Raw genomic sequence first — 7,167 nt, 5'->3', positions numbered from 1 at the left:
GCGGAAATCCCCCAGCCTGTGTCAGCCTCGCCTCTCCATACACCCCTCTTGCTTTGGGAGGTGCAGCACTGGAAAGATGCTGGCCATGCCCTTGGAAAAGCTGTGGCAGCTTTACTGCTGCTCAGCTGCAGCTCTGCAGAAAATGTTGTGAGAGGCTTCCCTGCTTGCATGCATTCCTGTAACAATAGGGGAGCTCAGAGAAAACAAGGATGTGCAAAACAAGAGCAACATTCATAATTGAGAGAATATTGACCCATTCGTGGAAAATAAATAAATAAAGATATGGCTACTGTTAGGTGCTGTAACTGGTACCAGCAGCTTGGACTGAGCTCCAGCCTCCGTTGCAGCGGGCTGCCACTGCATGTCACTGTTAGGACAGAGCGACACAGAAGGACTGGCTGAGGTTTGTGCAGCTGTCCCCGAGGGAGGGACCACCCCTGTGGAGCTGGCCTGTGGGAACCCAACACCCAAACCTGTTGCCCTGGGAGGGGCAAAGCGGCCAAAAGGTTCAGTGCTCGCTGCCAAGAGGAAAGGGCAATCCACCAGACTTTACTGGTGAGGCTGGTGACTGTGGGAGCTGGGACAAGGTGGTATTGCTTCCCTCACCTCAGCTCACCCTCCCAGGGTGGTGAACAAACCATGGCAGGGAGCAAGATTTGTCCTGCTGGCCATGATGCTGAAAGGCTTGCTGAAAGGCAAGCCTGGTTCTTCCCAGAGTTTAGGGGTTTATTGCCACTTGTGGGTGTTGTGCTGCTGGACGTGGCTGCTGAGCACCCACCTTCCTAGTCTGCGTGCTGATGGTGCAAAAAGAGGTGACATCCCAGCCCAAACATACCCTCCCCTGCACCCGTCCTTCTGATCAGAGTGGGGAGCATGGTGACAGACCTCACAAGGGATGACGTGTCCGTGCCAAAAGCATCTGGTATAGAAACAGCACGATTCATGGTTCAAGGGGCAAAATTGAAATGGCCCTGTGTGCTGAGCATCAGTTGTGGAGAGACACAGGAGTAAGTAAAAGAAAGAGTTTTTTCCTTGCTCTCTGCCTCCTTGCTCCCATGTGTTGTCAGACAACTAATAACACAATCCAGAAACAGAGGTTTGTGCCAATGGAGGAAGGAGAAATACCTTGGGCTGCAGCAACATCACTTCTTCTTTTGATGGGAGATACAGAAAGAGGTGTCATGTTGCTTCAGCCATGAGCGTTTTTATGATGAAGACTCATGTTGGCTAGCAGTGCCAAGACATGTGAAACCCTGTTTCACCTACACAATGCATGGTTTCATCCTCATGTGTTCCAGCTCCAGCTAAACAAAAGCATTATAGTGCCCAGGTGGCATTCAAAAAGATGGTGTGGGAGATGTCCGTGGCATCCCACCAGTCCTTGGGCTGATCATCCCATCACCTGATCCACTGCAATCTCTGCCTCCCATGATCTGTCACCTCCAAGGTGCCTGACTCAGACTCTGTGGACAAGTCACATCTCTCTGTTTCCCCTGAGAGCACCAAAGTTGGGACAGGAGCAATTTGGAAGCCCAGCATTTGCTGCAATACTGAGTTTGTTAGAGCATCTTTCAGGCTGATATTCTCTGAGAGATTCTGGGACATTTGAGCATCTTCCAGACTTAGATGTTTTAAGATGTTTAGCTGCTCAGCAAGGCCCCCAGAACACATGCACAGGCTGTTTCTCTCAACAGGATATTAAAAAGAAGAGCTTACAAAAGCAAGGCGTGATACAAGGCGAGCCTTAGCTTGCAGTGCAGACATTTATCTCCCCTCTGCAGCTCGCATTCACCGGGCAGAAAACATCCGCAGCCTCTGCTGACCCCTCCTCATGACTGTGTGGGGCTGCCACACTTGCCCTGGGGGCTCTGGGGCTGTGATGGGGGCCAAGTATTCTGGTCCCACCAGGCTGTTTTCTCTTGAGGGGCCAGGAGATCTGTTTCAGTGCTAACTGGGGCACCCGGTCCTGCCTGCACTATGCTGCCTGCCTCCGATCTTGCCTTCAGCACAGACTCTGGCCCTGTGCTGCAAGTGGCTTCTCCTTAGCCCAGGAACTTTTCTCATATGATGTCGCTCCTCTCCATCCCCATTTTGTTTTACTCCTGGATGGATATCCTTGCTGCACCCTGGACCTAGCTCATGGTGCCAGGGGATGTCAATGGTCCCCCGGTCCAGGCCCTGCTATGCCAAATCCCCATCACTGGCCAAGTTGCGTTTACTCAGTTTCACAAAACTCCTAAACAAAATTACACTTTGCTATTTGACTCCCATCAACTCCATGTCTGGGTCAGCACTAAGGGCAAATGATTTTTCCCACAAATATCAGAGAAAGATCAGGGATCACATCCTGCTAGGCTGGGGGCACCGGTGGTGCCTCCAGCTGTGGCAGAGTTCAGAGGGCAAAGAAGCAGCGCTCAGCGGTGCGGGACTACCCACTGCGACATGAAGTAGCATCTCTCAAAATAGCTGGTCATATTGTCTTAATGCATGCAGGGACCAGTTAGGATAGTTGCTGTCCAGCTCCTGATCCCAGCAATCAGGCACACATACACTCAAGATTTCTCCCTGTCCAGGCTCTAATAATTGTTTATTCTTATTCCCCCCCACACCCTACAGTCATTGTTTCTCCTTCCTCCTCCCTTTTGGTTTTACAGTCTCTGAACAGACAGTCTAACAGCCTATATTTAGGTCTCTAAATTACTTTTCAGCTCTCTTCTAAATTTATCTCCCAATAATCTGATGTCTTGACATCGCAGGAGTGGGAATCATGTCTGCAAAAGAAGAAGGAAAAAGTTTAAACCTCAGCTTTGCTGGACTGTACCCCTTCACTACAGCAGCCTCTTAGTCTTCCTCCTCTTCACCCCTCACCTCTCCCATTACATGTCCTCTGGCCATCCTGGCCAGCCTTTGCCAGGGACAAGGGGTGGTTATTCCTGTCTGAGAAGTAGCGGGGGCCCCAGGGGGGGGGGGGGGGGGGGTGCAGAGGAGTACAGGGACGGGGACAGGGACGGGGAGGGGTGGAGAGAGACAGCACCCCAGTGTTCCACATCAGCTGTGTGCAAACCAGGGTGCTGGGTGTACAGCTGGGTTTGCAGCTGCAGTGCTTTGAACCCTCATGTTTCCTGTACCTGCAAAGATTCCTGTGGAAAACAAGAAGTAATGTTTTTGAAAATTAACCAAGAGACTGAGTGTTCTTGAAGCCCAAGGCAAATCTAGAAAGAGGAGGCGGGAGTCTTGGATCCCTGCTGTGTGATTGCTGTGGGTTGCTTTTATGCAGAGCTAGAAAATAGGAAAACTTTCAAATATTCCTCCAGGGCTGAGAGCCTTTTGAGCCACTGCCAGCTCCTTCCTGCAGTGCCTGAAGGATAAATCTTCTCTTTCCACTTCTAAATGTTTCACCCCTCAACCAACTGACCACCAAATCGTCAATAATTGCCCCTTTTTGAAATCACATGCAAATGATTTTATCTCATGGCCTCAGACAGATGAAACTTCTGGCTGCTAGTGCAAGGCTGTGTTCCCGTCAGTCTAAGCCATGGAGTCATGAGGGCTAAAGGCTCTTAAAAATAAACCATTTCCTCCTCTGTCGTTCCTCCCAGCCAGTTCCCAGACAAACCATCAGGATGAGGCACTGGGCCAGGAGAAGGGGAGAAGGGGAAAGGAAGAGAAGGGGTTAACCTTCTTCCCATGGTAAAGCACTGAGGCTGCTTGCCAATTTTAGGAAAAGCTGCAAGTCATTCTGCCAGGAGGAGGTTTTGAAGTCTCTGGGATGCTCTCAGGAAAGTGCTGCAGTGCAACCCCAGCCGAGCTGGCGCGGCAGGTGGGGGAGGTGGCAGTGAGGGGACCTACCCAAGCTGAGAAGAGGGGGAAGAAACCCCAAGCAGGAGCAATATGGCAGGACTGCAAAACCACTGTTGTCTTCAGGTTTTCTTCCTCACCTTCTCCTTTCCTTTGGCCCTCACCCCTCCCATGTCCCAGCCCCAGCATCCCAGGCACTGGCCATTTAGCCAAAAAATTTGGGGAGCGAGATGGTGTTTAGTCTGGAGAAGAGGAGGCTGAGAGGAGACCTTATTGCCCTCTACAACTACCTAAAAGGAGGCTGTAGTGAGGCTGGTGCTGGTCTCTTCTCTCTAATTACTAATGACAGGACAAGGGGAAATGGCCTCAAGTTGCATCAGGGTAAGTTTAGATTGGATATTCAGAGGAAGTTCTTTACTGAGTGAGTGGTGAGGCGCTGGAACAGGCTGCCCAGGGAGGTGGTGGAGTCACCAAACCTGGAGGTATTTAAAAAAAAAGTAGATCTAGCACTTGAGGCTATGGTGTAGTGGTTAGGTATGCTGGGATGAAGGTTGGACTAGATGATCTTCAGAGGTCCCTTCCAACCCCGAACATTCTGTGATTCTGTGATTCTATGGTGCTGGAAGACCAAGACCAAGCTGAGAGTGGGAACAACCCCACCACAGTCCTGGCTCCCTGGTACATGGCTCCTGTAGGGAGCACTGGAAAATATTGCAGCTTTTGGACACCCTCCAAACACTGCCTGCCTGTCCTCTGTCCTGAAGGAAATAGCTGAGAGTGTACCTGGTCTCCTCCTCCCTCCCCAGAATGCCCCCAGGTGTTCTGTGCTGGTTTCCAGAGAGAAACGTGCTGGAGTTGATGAGATGCAAGGGGATACCTTGCTATCAACACCCACTTCCTGGAAGGAAAAATGTTTTCTTGGAAATAGAACAGTCCGTGGAGAGAAAATAAGTAACCCAACAAGGTAAAAAAGCCAGTATAGTTTCCTGGCTTATATTTTTACATTTAGAACATATTACATCCAGCACGACAGGCTTCTGAGGGAAGTTTTGGTCAATTAAGATTAGCTGTCATTTTGCATTTATTACCATCATTTACGAATTCTCCTCATCGCCAATAGACAGAATGAGAAGACGGTGCACAAAATAAACAGATAATTGACGAAGCAGCTCATCAGGGCCCCGATTTCTATCCCCCTGTTATCTCTGTCTCAGCTCTGCCCTATGAGTCAGCTCTGGAGGGCTCCATAAAACCAGCAGTGTTTTGGCACTGTTAACCCACACAAATATTCTCCCGCCACCACTTGGGGTAAATCAGTGAGCTATAACTGAAGGCTGCCTGCCAGCCAAGGTGCCATTGCCCTTAACTTATACTGGTCTCAAAGCCTCTGCTGTACTAGGCATTGCTAGAGAAAGGAGATGGTGCAGAAGGGACCACCAGGCTGACCTGGCACAGGGATTTCTGCCCAGGACTGCTCAAGGTGGGTCTGAAGAAGATGCCCTATGCTATGGATGGGTGGGAAAGAGGCTCGGATATTTACACATTGCCCTCCTTCCACAGCTCCAGCCTGGCACAGGGAGAGCAGGACCCTGAGGCACCCAGAATGCAGGGCTAGGGGGCACTTTATTGCCTCAGACTCTGTAGGGTCTGCACAAAAAAAAATGGCCTAATTGAGAGATAACATGGGGAATATTTCAAACATATATACTTAAACAGCCTGTCATAAAGGCCCTGTTGTCCTGGGAGTGTGTCAATACCTTCTTTGTCTTTTTACCCCTTTAATCCCTGCCTTGCCTTTGCAATTGCATAATAACAAAATGACCTTGAGAGAGAAAAATGAGCTACTCCAGGATGCTGGTTCAGATGATGAGAGCTTGTGTAACACTGTATTTCTGGCAGGCCTTCTCTCCAAAAATGTATGTTCCTAATCAAAGGTAGATTTTGAAAAAATTATTTCCCCTCTGCCACCACAGCACTGAGGCACTTGTTATTAGCACTGCAGCGTTAGGCAAAGGGATTAAATCTGTATGTCATTTACATTGCATGATGTGTACCAGTCATTCCTGCATAGATCTGGAGTGAGGATGAAATAGCTCATTACTCATCAGTGGCAAACAAAAAGTACCGTGAATCAAATTAATGGTCAAGAAGGGAAAAGGAAGATTATTGGGTTCTTGTTGCTCAATGTCTGTCTTATCTTGCAGGAGCACTAAGGAGCAAACAAGCCCCCTGGCCCGTGCAGAGCATCTTCCCCAAGCAAGATGCTCCACAGTAACCTGTGCAGTGAAACCTAAGCTCTCCTGCACAGTTAATAATTAGAGAAGAACCTGCTGAAAGAAAAAGAAAACAAATACTGTGCCTAGGGGGAAGTTTAGGGATACACTTTATGTTCCCGGACAATGGGTCTTGCAAAGTTCACAGAGGTGGTACCAGTCAGGGTGAAGATGCAAAGTGCCACTATCAGCACCCTATCTGGTGACCCAGTGGGACAGGGAGCAGGGCTGCTCACTGCCTGTTTGCAAAGGCCTGCTGGATCCCACCCAAGCGTAGTCTTGCCAGTGTGCAACTAATGAAGTGGCAAGATGTAAACAGGGCTCAGCCTGGAGGTCACCTGTGAAAGCTGACTTGGTATTGGCCCATCCTTGGGAGGGAGGATACCACAGACCTTGTCCAAAAGGGTGTGAAGGCAGTGGGACAACTCTCCTGAAGTCCTATCCCTCCCCTGGGTCTGCCCCACACCTGTATCTCTTTCCAAACATGACCCTGAGTTTTACCAGGCCATCTTCAAACATACAAGTTGTCACCACGTTGTTTTTTCTCTTAATTGTGAGGCACACTCCTCACAGCTGTAGCCACAACCTCCTCGTCCCCACAGCGACAAACGTTCACACAAAAGAGCTTCATTTCTCCTTGCATCATTATCTTTCACTTTGGTGAAAGATGTCCTTCACTTCAGACACTGATTCAGCACTGAAATCTTTTAAGCAACTGGTGACAGGACAAACTAAACCTGGAATGATGCTGTCTCTTCTCTGAACTTTTTTTGCAGTATCACCTCTTTGGGGTCATGAGAAACTGTCAGTCACACACCCTTGCTTTGAGTTGCTGTCATTGCTGACCAGAAGCTCCCACACCCTTTCCTTGGAGAAAAAGTTCCCACAAAGTACAGGTCAAGAATAAAACCCTTCCCCTTGTTACAGGTGACGATTACGTATATATCATGTATGATAATTGCCTTTGACTGCATGGGCTAGGATAACTCTCAGCAGCAATATCCTTTATGGGAAGTCCTGGAAATTCAGTCTATTCAAATTCCATGTGCTGCCTGGGACATTGTCCTGCTTTGTGACCAATAAAACATAGGAGGCC

This window comes from Apaloderma vittatum, unplaced genomic scaffold (genome assembly GCF_000703405.1).
Source record: "Apaloderma vittatum isolate BGI_N311 unplaced genomic scaffold, ASM70340v1 scaffold20277, whole genome shotgun sequence".
Classification (NCBI taxonomy): Eukaryota; Metazoa; Chordata; class Aves; order Trogoniformes; family Trogonidae; genus Apaloderma; species Apaloderma vittatum.
Note: the sequence above shows the minus strand (reverse complement) of the source record.